Below are 15,211 nucleotides of genomic sequence, written 5' to 3' on the forward strand. Positions count from 1 at the left end.
ACAGCATCCCAGTGAGGGAGGAATGAAGACATTCTAATTCCCTAGAAAGTTACAGACTGAGTGCTCAACACCCGAGCCAGCATCTTCGCTCTTGGTTCTCAGTTCCATGTTCTTACCAGGAGACAAATCCCCTGGAATCTATAAAGCACCACACTGGCTACTTGGAATGGCGGCCAAGGCGTTAAACACCATCACATATGTACCTCTGGCTGGACCTATGAGATGTGGGATGTGGACAGATCTAGTTAATTAAATGCCTGGGGCATTTGGGCTTTTTCCCCTTCTCTCTCTGTAGTATACAAAAACCCATCAACTCATTTAACTCCCTTATCGGTAAAATATGTAAAAGCTCATAGGTTTGAAAATTAATTTTATTGTGAATCTCATTGTAGTATGCCAGGACTAAGTCACCTGGTTTGTAAACAGGTTTGCTTTAAAATCATGCATATTTTAAAAGCTAGTGCATACTGATGGTAGACAACTTAGCTATCCTTCAAAAACAAATAGAAAGGAAGAAATGAGATGAAAATTTGGGAGCTTAGGATAGTGCCAACAGTTTGTTCAGAAATATTTATTTACTTTTAAGTGTAAAATAATTGCTCTGGGGCTGGGAGAAGGTTCAGCAGTTAAAAGTGTTCGATGTTCTTGCAGAAGAACTGAGTTTTGTTTCCAGCACCAGTATCCGGGCTCACAACCACCTGGAACTCCAGCTCTAGGGAATCTAGTTCCTTTCCGGCCTTTCTAGGCATTTGCACACACATACACACCAATAAGAATAAAATAACACCTTTATCTAACCTACCTTTCATTTCTAAATAAGGGTGGTAGAAATGATGGTTTACTTTAGAATCTGCCCCCACGAGACTGTTCAGATGCTCTGCTCTGTGTATTGGTAGTACTGGTCAAAAGGACTTTCACATCCATACGGCACATACCTTGATAAAGGACCAGACTCCCTAGTAATTCAAGAACACAGTAACCAGGTGAATGTGATTTCCCATGACATCATTTTTTTTTTTTTTTTTTTTTGCTTTATATTTTCACACAGTCTAGGGGAAAGACATGGCCTCTGAATGCATGCATGTCCTTGAGAACAGCTGGCTTACCAAAAATGAGCATTTTCTACAAGTCTGCAAGCTAGAGATGTTTCTGTAAAGAGCCTGCAACTGTATTTCAGTTCTTAGTAAAACCATGCAGAAACGGGCTTGGCCAGTGGCAAATCTCTTTAAAGTTCTATTAATGCAGTGACAACACATTTGACCTTTCTGCCCAATTATTCTGAGGATGGCGTCTTCGATGCTCTACCCTTCACTTGTGATTATCTTGCACTCTTGTGAAATTTACACAGATAAATGAGGTCAAATTAGGCCATTCCTGAGAGAAGAAATAGAGTATTCAGACAGAAGACATTCACTATACCTGTCACCGGAACTAGAAATGCAGAATCAGGCAACACAAATCAAATGGTTCGGGGTACGGGGCAAAGTGCTTCCTTTCAGAAAGTAACTTCCTGAAATGGTGCACAGAGGAATACATTCCTTCTTAACGTGAGTGTGTTAGGATTCTCCTACAAGAAGGAATACTGATTTAACACATCGGGTCGGGTACCAAGCTATGCTACTATATATATATATATATATATATATATATATATATATTTTTTTTTTTTTAACAGAACATGTGTAGTAAGAAAGACTCAATACACTCTTATATGGAAAAATTCTGATTTTTTTTTTGTATGCCTGCAGGGTTGAGTGGGTGACGGGATCATGTGACTAGCAGCTCTGAGATCCTTTCTGAGAAATCCCACAGCATAGGAATCTATTCTCAAAACTTTCGGCTCCACGAACAGAATAGGACCATTGTGTGTGACCTGATTTCATTTCGGTGATTGTCCTGGCAGAGAATGACATCATCCTATTCTTTTTTTTTTTTCCCTTGATGGTCACTTGTGAATGTCTCACAGTCCCAACCCTCAACATAATTGGACCACATTCTCTCAATGGGGAAATAGTTCTCTTCCTGTTAACTTCCATCTGAGCGGAGACAGAGAGGCTGTCCTTGACGCTCAAGTCCCCTGGAGTTGGCTTTTTCCTCCTGTTGTGTTGTAGCCAGAGCTGCTGAGCAGCCATGTTGTTTAATGCTGGGACAGGTCGTGACTAAGAACAGAGGCTGTGTCAGAAAGACACCGGACAAGGTGATGAACCGGTGTTTCTCATCCGGTTGGCGTCTGCTATAGTCTTTGAACACGAACTCACCAGACTGCAAGTGCGGTGTAGAGCAGAGAGGTCTGCCTCCAAGTTGCAGCCTCGGCACCACAAACAAAGCCCAGTAAACCCCACAAACTCACTAGACTTGATCATCTAAAGGGACCTGCTTAACTATGTACGCGCACGTGTGACGTTTCCTCACTAGCCCTTGTTCACTGCATAGTCTTTTATTGGAGACACATGTCAAAGTCTTTTAGCCTCAAAAGGGTTTGAAAGGACGGAGGGTAGGACATGTTTAAATAAGGAAGAGCATTGGAATGATGACTCCCTACCCACGGGGCTGTCACCGTGTTGCTTCTTTTTGGGGGGGAAAATCAAAAGCGACTCATGTGTCCCAGCCCACGTCAGAGAGCAGTAAGAAGGTAAAGCACAAAATATTTTAAGGGGTTAGTTGCTGTGGGACTCTTAAGGTTATCTAGATCTTGGGGATGAACAGGAAAATCAGGGTTGAAGCTTAATATTGATTTGTTTGTGTGTCAAGTTGACAAGGGGTCAATTGTATTGGCTGGTTTTCTATCAAAATGACACAAGCTGGAGTTATCACAGACAGAGAAAGGAGCCTCAGCTGAGAAAATGCCTCCATGAGATCCAGCTGTAAGGCATTTTCTCAACTAGTGATCCAGGCGGGAGGGCCCCGCCCATTGTGGGTGGAGCCATCCCTGGCCCAGCCCATTGTGGGTGGTGCCATCCCTGGCCCAGCCCATTGTGGGTGGTGCCATCACTGGCCCAGCCCATTGTGGGTGGAGCCATCCCTGGGCTGGCAGACCTGGGTTCTAAAAGAAAGCAGGCTGAGCAAGCCATGGGAAGCAAGCCAGTAAGTAACATCCCTCCATGGCCTCTGCATCCGCTCCTGCTTCCTGACTTGCTTGAGTTCTAATCCTGACTTCCTCTGGTGATGAACAGCAATGTGGAAGTGTAAGCTGAATAAACCCTTTCCTCCCTTTGCTTCTTGGTCATGATGTTTGTGCAGGAAGAGAAACCCTGACTAAGACAGTTACCAAGAGAAGGACAATTGGAATATCTTCCACATGTGCGGTTCTAAGAGATACTAAACATCACCATGTAGAGTTGTTGCTTTTGGAGGAAGGTAGAGGCCTGGGCAGAATTTAATGCCCGGCAGGCTGACAACTGAAAAGAAATGGATCGAACTGAAAGGCAGGCACAGAGCACCAGCTGTCTGTTATAATGCACACTCAGCAAAGACTGACGCCTCTGAGTCTTGTGCAGTTTCTGGCTTCTTTTAAAGCTTCTTAAAATTTCACAGTAGTCAACTATTATCCTGTCTACCAATTAATACAAGATTTTAAATAATACTAGCATTCAGTTGCCTCCTCTTGTGAGAAATGCTCAGAGAAAGAGTCCTCGCTTAGGGTCTACCTCAAGTCCAGCCTTTTAGAAAAGATGTGGTCTAGTAGTGCAGATAATGAACAATTTTAAACTCACTGGAATATAAATTAACACATTATATTTGGCTTTAACTATCATACAGGCTAAAGTGTCAAAGCTCAGAGGCATGCTTATGAGGATAAAAATTTCCACCCTGGAAGAAGAGAAATGACTCAGTGGTTAAGCACATACTGCTCCTTCCGAAGATACAGGTTTGGTTCTCAGCATCCACAGGACGACTCAAAACTGTCTGTGGTAGTTTGAATACGCTTGGACTCATTTGGAGGGGTGGCCTTGTTGGAGTGGGTGTGGCCTTGTTGGAGGAAGTGTGTCACTGTAGGGATGGGTTTTAAGACCCTGCTCTTAACTGGAAGTCAGTCTTCTCCTAGTTGCCTTCGGATTAAGATGCAGAACTCTCGGCTTCTGCTCTAGCAGGGTCTGCCTGGACGGTGCTATATTTCCTGTCATGTTGTTAATTGACAGAGCCTGTCAGCCAGCACCAATAAATACTGTCCTTTATATGAGTTGCCCTGGTGATGGTGTCTCTTCATAGCAATGGAAAACCTAACTAAGACACTGTCTGTAACCCAAGTTCCAAGGAAGTTGATACCCTCTGGCCACTATGCACCCACATGGTGTCCATAAACACCCTCTGTTTCTGTCTCTGACTCTCTGTGTTTCTTGTCTCTGTCTTTGTGTCTGTCTATCTGTCTGTCTGTCTGTCTGTCTGTTTGTCTCTCTCTCTCTCTCTCTCACTCTCTCTCACGCATACACACATACACACACACACACACACACTAAATAAATAGAACAAAATATATTTTTACATTTCAATTCCAGTTAGGTGTCTTCAAGACTGTGGAAGTAGGGCTTTCCAACAGGCACAACGCCCTGGGTTCAATCCTCAAAACTTTAATACTGGCTTAGTGGCCCCAAAATCTCAACACTTGGGAGGTGTAAGTAGCAAGGCCAGAAACATAAGGCTGCATTGTGCTTTTGATGCCAGTCTGCACTATGAGAGACCCTGTCTCAAAGCAAAGCAAGCAGCTACCAACAGGCCTTCAGCTCCTTACACACACATAGCCATTGTAATGACGTAACCCACCTAGGTGTACCCAGCCTTGTCCAACAGTGCCTTGGCAGAGCCCAGAAGGGACAATACCAGCTGTCTCTATTCTGACTAGCAGGAAACTGTGCTATCTGTTCCCACGTGGGAACAGTCCTTTCTATGCTAATCCTAAAGTTCCCAAGTGTCCTGAGACAGTTCTCGGTGTTCTTTTGGTGGCACTCACATCACAATGTATTTGTCCTTAGAACAAGAGCCAGTTTTCTAGGGGCTGAAAATATACATCCACATAGCAACGCAAATATCCTGTGTCTGTCTGTCTGTCTGTCTGTCTGTCTTTCTCTCTCTCTCTCTCTCTCACACACACACACACACACAGAGGCACACACACCACACAGAGACTCACACACACATACACATGCACGCAGTAGATATACAGAGCTACTGAGCAATTTGAAAAATAAATTTAAGTGTTTTTTCAGGATGATTTAGCATTTAAGAGCAGTTGCTGGTCTTGCAGAGGACCCGTATTTGATTCTCAGCACCCACACGGTGGCTAACAACTGACTCCAACTCCAGTTGATGTCTCCTCTCTCTGTCTCGATGGGCACCGGGCATACAGGCAAAATACCCACATCCATAAAACAAAAAGGAAAGATTTTCTTTTCAAGTCAGTCTTCTGGCAACCCAGCTGAAGAGGTCTAAGTGTGAAATGTCTGTCACAGGCTCTGGGTTTGAACATTTGGTCCAAACTGCTGACATTGTTTGGCTTCTAGAACACTTAGGATTATAAGGCCCGACAGTTGACACAGGCCACTAGGGGCAGAGCCTTGAGGGTGACACTGCTTCTAATGTCACCAAACACTCTGAAGTGAAAGAGTTATTCTGTGAGTTCTCACCCCTGCAGACAAAGCCACTGCTGACACTGTGCCCCGCCCCATGGCAGCCCGGAAACGTCGAGTCAAGATAACCTGCCCTCTCTTAGGCTGTTCCTGTCTAGAGTGCCACCATGGGAAGCCAAGGAACTAACACAGCAGGTCAGGAGGAGCTGAGGTTTGCCTCCTGTATCTCCTGGTTCTGTTGGTTGAGTTATGTATTTTGGAGGTAACATCTTTAACTGAGGAAGCAGATTTACTCAGTGATGCTGGAGAATGAACAGAGACCTTATTCACCCTGGGAGTGTGTTCTAGCTACGTTCCCAGTCCAAGTGGTTCGTGTGTGTGTGTGTGTGTGTGTGTGTGTGTGTGTGTGTGTGTGTGTTTGTGTGTTTATGCACATGTGCGCATCTATGTGTTTGTATGTATAAATGTATTTAATCTTATTAGTGGAAAGGGCATGAGCAGGCTTCAACTTTGTAGACTGGCCTCTTTTGGGGATCAAACTCATGCATTAGGTTTCAGAGGTGAGCAATTCTACAGGCCGAGGCACCTCCCTCTTCTGAAAAAGTAGCTCTTAACACTCAGCATTAAAGGACACTCTCTAAGGAGAATGGAGAAGCAAAGAAAATGGCACAGGCCGCATTTGTTAGTAAAATGTTCCCAATTGTCCAGAGCTACTCTAACAGGACCTGCTTCTCTCTACAAAACTCCTTGCACAGGAGGATTGGGTAGATGAATGCAGATGTGGCTCAGGAGGGACAGCCAGTCAGACCTGATGGTTGTATTTTTCTGTCCAAAGACTGGAAAAGGAGCTCTGCAAGGAGTCGGCAGGCTGCTGAGAAGTGTGTGTCCTGCATGTTAAAGTTGAGCAAAGGACTCTGACCCAGCAGTAAAGAAAACAACCTACTTCCTTGTAAAAAGACTTGGCGGCAAACCAAAAAGGGTATGAGACATGAAAGGGAGAATTTCTCATTAATGAGAGGAAAGTGTGAAATGAGAAGTCACTGGTCAAATAAAAAGCAATAGAATTCCAGAAACGTGGCCATTTCATAATACGGGACAACCTAAGATGCTATGGGATATCGGGATTCTGTACCCTCTGGAAAGCAGCGCTTAATGTTGAGGTTTTCATCTCCTCTGTAGTTAATTTTCAGTGCCATCACACTTGATGGCAACCTTGGTCTCAGAGAAATGCAGATACATTGACCTCCAAGTTCACAAAGAGCTGGAGGGGAGAACTTTCTGCTGAGCATATGCCTTAGGAGAAAATATGTGTTTTTCTGTTGGGGAATCACTTCCTCCCATAAGCAGGGGCATTTGCTTTGCCTGAGACCAGATGTTACTGTGGATACAATGTTTCCTCACCTTCTAGATCCTGGGATTGCTGGTATGTGCCACCTTCCCCAGCTTTGACTTCAGGAGGACTCCTTTCCAACATCTGTGCTTTCTATTGACAGGTAGAGTAGGCTGACTGTCATCCTGATGTATTGTTACAATATCCTCTTCAACCCAAATGAACCCATTCAATGAAAACACAACTCAGTAATTAGTAACACAGACTGCGGTCTATATTGGGCAGAGTTACCACTACACTCTCTGTATTCCCCTCCTAGAAGACAACTTGCCCTTATCGATCTTCCTGTTCCCAGTCCTTCCTCTCTTTCTCTCCACTGACTCCTCCTCTTCCGTTTTACTCCCTGATTCCTCCTCTTCCATTTCCTCTCCTTTTTCCCACCTCCTTTCCCTGTCCAATCATGTATTGACTTAACATAAATCTACAGTGTCCCAGACAGAGAAAATGGTGGAGAGTGTCTCAGATTGAATACTGAGACACTCAAGTCACCCTGGGTGCCAAGAACCTTTCAACCGCCCCTTTTCATTTGTCATGTATAGGGAAATGGAATTTAAAAAAATCCTCCTCAGAAGACAGACCTGAAATCCAGGCAGAATGGGAGATTTTGTTTTCTCTTCCTGTGTGAGATTCATGAACTTTCTAGTGATGAGAAGGCTGTTTCCAAGACAACCTGGCTCAAAGCAACCCTTTAAGGAAAACCAAACAAAGGATGAAGGATGCTAAAGAAGAGAAATCTGAGACCAACAGAACTCAGCAGTTTATGCTGCCTCCGCTAGGGCTGGGGTTGAATTGAACATCTGAGGAACAACTCGTTGGGGTGTAGACTCCTGGAAATCCAACTTCTCAGTGTCTTTTCAGGACCACTGTCTAATTGCTATGACAGGTCTCCACAGTTCTTTCCGCTCCCACACCATTCTAGGTACTGTCCCTCATTCTTGTAAATAAGAAAGTATGAAGATGAGCCATAGACAGGGCAGGTGACGTCTGAATACCCTGACATGGCAGAACACTTGAATGACTGAGGTGGCTGGCTAGCTTGCTGTTCATTTCCTGACTCTTGCAAGGCAAAGTTTTTGAACACATTATGATGTTAAGTCCTGTGTCTCTTTAGAGTTCTATTTATTATGCACTGTTTGGGGCATTCCTGAGGACTGACATCAAGACAGGACTGCCACCTTCAAGGCCTCTCTTGACTTTCTCCACCAAGATGGGGAACGGCATAGAAATGGGTTCAACCACAGACTTTGGTTCTCATTAGCTCTTAAGCTTCCCATCCACTAGCCAAAGTGGGCACACAGAGAGCCTGGTGGCTCCTCATTCAATTAGTTAAGAGACAAAGCTTTGACGAATACCTTTGAAGCTTCTCTGCAATGATCCTGTCTTGAAGAATCTTCATGTCATTTGCCAAATTCACCTTCTCCAGCTGATGGCGGCCAGCCCTCAGCACCTAGGATGGAGAACAAAGGTGTTAACAATTGTACGTTGGCCAGCAATTTCTCTCATCTCTCAGATGTCACCCTTTCACAGTCTCCAAAGGAGAGTATCATTAAACATAATCTTCTGCCAACCATACATTAATTCTTTGAAACATACAGAGTAGGTAATTCAGTCCTATTCTAGAAGCTTCCATTTTTCTTTCTCTTTAAGGGAATGGCTTCCATTAGTACCATTTAATATTATTCTTTGCTTGGGTTTCATACATCCAATAAAGGAGAGTTTCTTTTTGAAAGATTTACAGTGTGCCCCACGTTTAAAAGTTGAGGGACGTCTAATTTTGGGTTGTGGGATTTATTTTAAAAGAAAATGCACTGAATCATAGAATCTTCCCAAAGCTGTTATTTGATGAATAGCAAAGGGAGCCTTTACAGGAGGTTTGGCTTTCCACCGTGTGCTTACAACCGGTGGAAACCTGCCTGCTGTAAACGTAAACACTTCTTCTGAGAAGCAGCACTTGCTTCCGTGTCTTTCATGAAGAATGCATATCACATCACACTTTAACATGTACATGGTCCGTATCTACAGTGTATAAGTCAGATGAGAAAATAATAGGATGGAATAGGAAAATGTCACACCATTTAACAACTCAATCCATCCCGTGCTTTTAAAGTCTCTCCTGAAAACAGCAGTGTTTGAGAGATTTTATGTAGAGCTTGAAGCTTCCTTACCTGCCCACTGGTGAGTACAATTGTATATTGATCTAAACAGAGGGACCCCCCCAAGAAGCCACGGGTACAGATTCTTTGCCTCTGTAGACCTGCACCCTCTTGCTCTGGACTGACTTTGTGGGTTCAGGTTAAGTATGGGCAGTTCCGGGCTCCTCCCTCAGAGCAGTGAGCAGCCACTCCGATGTGGTGCAGAATGCTGGCTGTGGTCAGGTAGGCATCGTGTGACATCAAGATAACCTACATGCCTCCTGACGCCGATCCCACCACACTTCTGTGGGAGAATGGTGGGATCCCAGGTGACAGCACTTACTGGCTATGTGACCTGGAGTGAGGTACTTAGCCACCACCACAGTATGCCCTTTAGAAGGACCAGGGTTTAAAAGTGTAAGAGCTCCCCAGGTCCAGATGTTAGAATTACACAAGAGCACCCTCTTTAAAAACTAGGAGGAGCTTCTCCCACAAGCTGTTATTGCTTGAGTAATTTGAACAATAAATTCTAGGTTGCAAAGTGGATTTTTTCCCTAGTGCTTACATACATGTACCTTTTTTTTCCTCCACATAAACCTTTTGTTTTAATAAATAAAGAGTATTTGCGGCTTAGATTCCAGATCACATTTACACTCACAGAAGAGAGACCCTGTCTATTTGCAGATTTGAGAAAGGTGATAGGTTACCCGGACAGTCACAGTACTCAGTCTGTAATCTCTTCACCAGGAACTATTTGCCTCAGACCCTCTTCCTGGTTTGCTAGTTCACAGCTGGTACTGTAGCCACACCCAGCACTAAATATATAATAGAAATTCATTTAAAAAAAGAAAACTATATATATATGGTATGGAGAGGTGGCTTAGGAGTTTGGAGAACTGATTGTCTATTCAGACAACTCAGGTTCAATTTCTAGCACAAACATGGCACCTCACAACCATCTATAACTCCAGTTTCAGGGCCTCTGATGCCGTCTTCTGACATTTCTGGGCACCAACACGCATGTGGTACAGACATGTAGATGCAGGCAAAGCATTTATACAAGTAAAATAAATAATAAACTTAATTTTTTGAAGTTTGCTAATGACTTCCTGATAAAGACAAATGTATTCCATGGTCATTAAACTAGCATCATCTGCAAAAGTGGAGTTGGTATTATTGGTTAAATTGTTGGTTTGTAGTTATTCATATTTAATTAGTTATTTTAAATTTCAATGATATTTATATGCAGTGAGTTGGTAGATTTTGCACCCTCAGACTCAGCCAGCAAATCAAAATGTTTGAAAGATAAATTTCTTGTGTACGTAACATACAGGCTGTCTTCATTTTCATTTATTCTATAGATAATTATTAGATACCTTATAGTATAAATTATCTACATAGTATCTACATTTGATTTGTGTTACAATTAATCCACAAGTAATTGTCCAGAAACATATGCATATATTACATTTTAATACTATGCATACTGTTTATATAAGGCACTTGAGGATTCAGACTGATTTTCAGAACCAAACACCAGGTATAGATACCCAGGTAATGACTGTATCTTAGGCTGTGTCTCATCTCCCCTGAGCAGTTTGGCTTTGTCTCACAAGCCCAGCACACCAACAGGGAGAAAGAAACATAGCCTCTGTGTTTCACCTCCCCCAAGCAGCATGGTGCCATCCCACAAGCCCAGCACCTGATTGGGGAAATATGGATGTAGCCTAGCACCTCTGTGTTTCACCTCTCTGAGCAGCATTCTGAAGCCCCAGCAGTGGCTGGTGGCCAATGACCCCTTAGGAAGTGAAGACCTATAACAGGTATCATTCTGTAGTTCAGGCTGGCTACAACTTAGTAAGCAAACTAGGTGGCCATGAGCTCTCATCAACTATCTTGTCTTAGGTGCCTAAACACTGAGATTATAGACATGGCACCTGTACTCCAGCTTTGATAATTGTGTCTGTTAACATAAACCAAGGTGAGGCTCCATGACCAGTTTGTCCGGGATAAGAGGTAACAAACAAACGATCTCCATAGCAACAGTTCTTCAGCTTTTTGTTGTCTTGATAATTTTCTATTGCTATTATAAGAGACCATGACCAAGACAAGTCATTAATTTTCCATTGCTATGATAAGATACCATGACCAAGACAAGTCATTAATTTTCTATTGTTGTAAGATACCGCAACCAAGACAAGTCAGAGAAAACCTTTCATTCACTTACAGTTTCAGAGAGTTGGGAGTCTATGATGAGGGAGCAAAGGCATTCTAATGGCAACAGCTAAGAATTCACACCTTTATCCTCCAGAAGGGGTCAGAGAGAGATTCTAGGAAATAAGTCTTTTGAAACCTCAACATTGTCCCTGGGGCTGTGACTATAATAAGGCCACACATCCAGACCAAGTATTCAAACATATGAACCTATTAGGGCCATTCAAACCACCAGAGCATCTTTCTTCTAGCAGGTTTCATGGCCTAAAATGTCTTCTTTTTTCTATTCCACACTCTAGCATACTCCACATGCCTTGCACCAACAGATTTCCTTTAGACAACCCCTATTTTCACTTGTTGCTATGAGCACAGGTAACCTGAGATACAATGTAACATTCTGTTTATTGCCTTGTCTCTCCTGTCAGCTTTGAAGATTGTTCATGAAGAGCTAGGTCATGGCTGCCTCTCCATCTTACCCCTTCCCACAGTGTACTCCAGTAACTGCAGGGCAGTAAATGATCATCATAAACTCAGGCAGTCAGGATCTGAACTTAGTTTGGCTTAGAGTTTGTTCACATTTGGTTACAAAATAATCAGTTTTGATGGTATTTAAAAACTATAAAGTTAGTGGCTGCAGAGATGGCTCAGCAGTTATAGTCATTGGCTGCTTTTGCAGAGGACATGGATTCAATTCTGAGCATTCACATGCTGGCCCACAGTTGTCTAGAACGGCAGTGGCAGAGGGCCAGTGTTCTCTCCAGGTTTCGGTCATCACTGCTCACGAATGGTGCATTGAAGAACACGCAGGCAGAAACCCCAGACACATGAAAGCAAACACTTTTTTTTTTTTGGCGGAGGGGAAAGATGTAAACTCAAAAATTAATTCTTAGCCCATTTTGGAAACTAGACCAGGAAGTGGGTAGTCTCCATCTGAGACACACCCCTTTTCCTTTCGAAAGACAGTTTCTGTAAGCAATCACTTTGCTCAAGACTCAAGCATTGTATGACAGATGTATGTGTGCGTGCATGCATGCGCATGTACATGTATGTGCCTGTGTTCATGTCTGTTATTCTGTTCCTGGAATGAGGTGATAGGTGATACATGAAACAGCTCTAAAATCTTGGTCCTAAAGTCTGTAAGGGACAGGCACGCACGCCGGTTCATCCACCAAAGAGTGCCAGACTTTTTTACCTATTGGTAATCTCCAGAAGTTGAACTTAGTTAGTTTCCTCGCTGTGCCCGTCAAGCACGGGTCCGCCAATTTGTGCCACCATGTTTCTGAATTTGGTGCTTTTGGGTCCCTGCTACAGAACTAGGTGACGGAAGAGAACGTTTCTGACTTCCCAAGTTCACCAGCTTCTCAGATTTTACTGCAGAGAAATATCTTCAAATCCCTGGGCTTTGGTGGAAGGTTAGTGAAATGCCGTGTTGGTGACAGACTCGTTTTGCTTTTGATAAGCTGTTTTGGAGGTCGCTTTCTCTGCACACTTCACAGACGCCGTTAGAAATGGCTCGGTGGGGAGTTTGCTTACTCAGGCAGATGTTCTTTTGCTGTCTCCTTAGTAGCTTCAGTCTTGCTGCTGAAGAGCACGCTTCCCTGAATCTTTCGGCCCTGGAAAGTAGTTCCACACTGCTTTCCCTAAAGGACGGTCACATCAGATATTGCACCCAAATCCTGGCGCGATGAGGAAGGGGGCTGTCGCGTGAGGGGATCGACTCAGATACAATGACATGAGACCAGAAAACACACGAATTCCCGAAGCCGAGTCGAAGAGAGAGCTGGGAGCTTCGAGCTTTCCGTAGGGCCTACAGCTAAGCAGCCTCTGCACTCAGGGGTTCGTGTTCGTCTCTGTCTGACACTACGGAGGCGAGCCCCGCGGCTCAAGCCGCTTGCGTGGAGGAAGCCCTCGTCAGCATAGCGAGAGAAATCGTGGAGGGGACACGGGTAGTTCAGGAAGCCTCTGCCCCCGGCACGGCCTCTCTGTGAAATGGGCGGCACCACACACTAGTTACCTTCTTCCCATCCCTCGCTGTGCTTTTGAGAATCTCCAACGATACCTTTCTTTCCTGCCTCTTCCTGTCCTTCCCCTCCCCGCTTTCCTCGTTACGGGAAGACTTAAGGTCTTAACCGCATAGCGCAGGCGCAGGCTTACCTGAGATTTTACCCGCTGCCAGTGGTGAAGAATTAGATAATTTGCCAGCCTCACACTCCCAAGTGCTGGAGTTGGAGCCATAAACCACCACACCCAACTTCTTTCTCTCTCTTCTTCTCCATTCATTTCCCACTTCTCTTCATTTCAGGCGTACATGACAGGTTTTTATTCTGAAGCCCAGGCTGGCCTGGAACTCACTAAACTCATGACAATCTTCCTGCCTTTCTCTTTTCCTACTTCCTTCCATCTCATTTCTCTTTTCTTCATTTTTTTTTTAAAGGTTTTGTTGTATAGTTTAGGTTGGCCTGATAATTTCTACTTAGCCCAGACTAACCCGGAGTCCACCTCAACCTCCCAAGTACTGGAATTAAAGGTATTGTCTGCCTTATATTTGTTCATCATTTTTAAAAATTTTAATTAGATTTTTATACTCTGTGTGTGTGTGTGTCTGTGTACCCATGTTCAGGCATGTGTCATATTTATATTCATATGCATATGTATATATATATGATGTATATGTGTGTATATGTATATGATGTATATGTATATGTATATGTATATGTATATGTATATGTATATGTATATGTATATGTATATGTATATGTATATGTATATGTATATGTATATGTATACGTATACGTATATGCATACGCATATGTATAGTGGTCAAAAGACTATCTTCACTCACACGAGGCAAGTCTCTTGCCCGGCCTCACGTGTAGCCTTCGAGTCTTATCCCCACCACAAAATAACAAGTCATTTTGGCAAAAGCAGCAACATTTCCATCAAAATCAAAAGCCAGAGGGGTTGAGATACAACTTCACGGCAAAACACTTGTCAGGCATTTGTAGAATTTGGTTTCAATCCCAGCCCCCAACTCCCCAGAAGCCAAAGATAATTTTCAAAGTTTTCATCATTGGGGGATGGGACTGACCCATCAGAAAGCTAGTGGGATTTAGATTATAATCAAATACCATCTAAGAAATGATTTTAAAGATGTTATGTTAGAGGCAGGAAGCATTTCAAAATCGGTGCTTAAATACAGTTCACCTACTGAGAGGAAATAGTATACAAATTTACAAGGCAAGCCACAATGTCTGGGGCTAAGTCTCTTTCATAATCAATGGTATTTACTCTGCCGTGTTCACGTGGGGTGGGGGAGAGCTCAGAAATCCAGGAAACCGGAGACGCTCTGCCACAGAAGATTAAGTGCTGAGCCTAGAAAGGGTGAAAGGGTTTGAGAAACCCAAGGATATCAAGTAATCAGACCCCCAAGATTGGTAAAAATCTCAGCTTCCTGTCTTGTTAAGCAGGCTTTTCTGTTTGCCTAAAATGTTAAATTGCCTTCCAACTGCCAGAGCTGGAAGGACTGCCTAGTGGTTAGGCCCTCAGTGCTCTTACAGAGGACCCAAGTTCAGTTCTCATCTCCTGTGTAAGCAGCAGCTATAACCACCTGTAACTCTTCCAAGGGTTTCTGGGAATTCTGGCCTAGTGTGCCCCTCTCCATATACTGAGGAATGGCAGGAACTGGCTGGTAGAATTTAGAAGAAATAGTTGCAGTTCTCTTCTGGGCAAGGTCAGGAAACACAAGCTTTGGTCTTGGGGTGCCTCCTCCGAATTGAATTAAAAACTGCCCAAGGTGATACCTTCTCTTTGTAGGGCCAATAGGACCGAATTCTGAAAATATGATGCTCCAGAAAGCACTCCCTCTGCTCAGTGCTCAGGGCAAGGTGAAAGCAAACATTCCTCCCTTTAAG

The 15,211-nt window shown here is 43.6% G+C and overlaps 1 protein-coding gene across 3 annotated transcripts in view; it reads right to left on the reverse strand.

Annotated features, from left to right (window-relative positions):
- Positions 1-15,211, reverse strand: part of SULF1 (sulfatase 1) — a 142,951-nt gene that overhangs the window by 101,511 nt on the left and 26,229 nt on the right. For all 3 annotated transcript variants that reach the window (XM_080938578.1, XM_080938579.1, XM_080938580.1), the window contains exon 2: positions 8,307-8,401. The gene's annotated coding sequence lies outside the window, so the exon portion shown is untranslated. The remainder of the gene's footprint in view (positions 1-8,306; positions 8,402-15,211) is intronic.

Source organism: Micromys minutus, assembly GCF_963924665.1.
Source record: "Micromys minutus genome assembly, chromosome: 26".
NCBI lineage: Eukaryota > Metazoa > Chordata > Mammalia > Rodentia > Muridae > Micromys > Micromys minutus.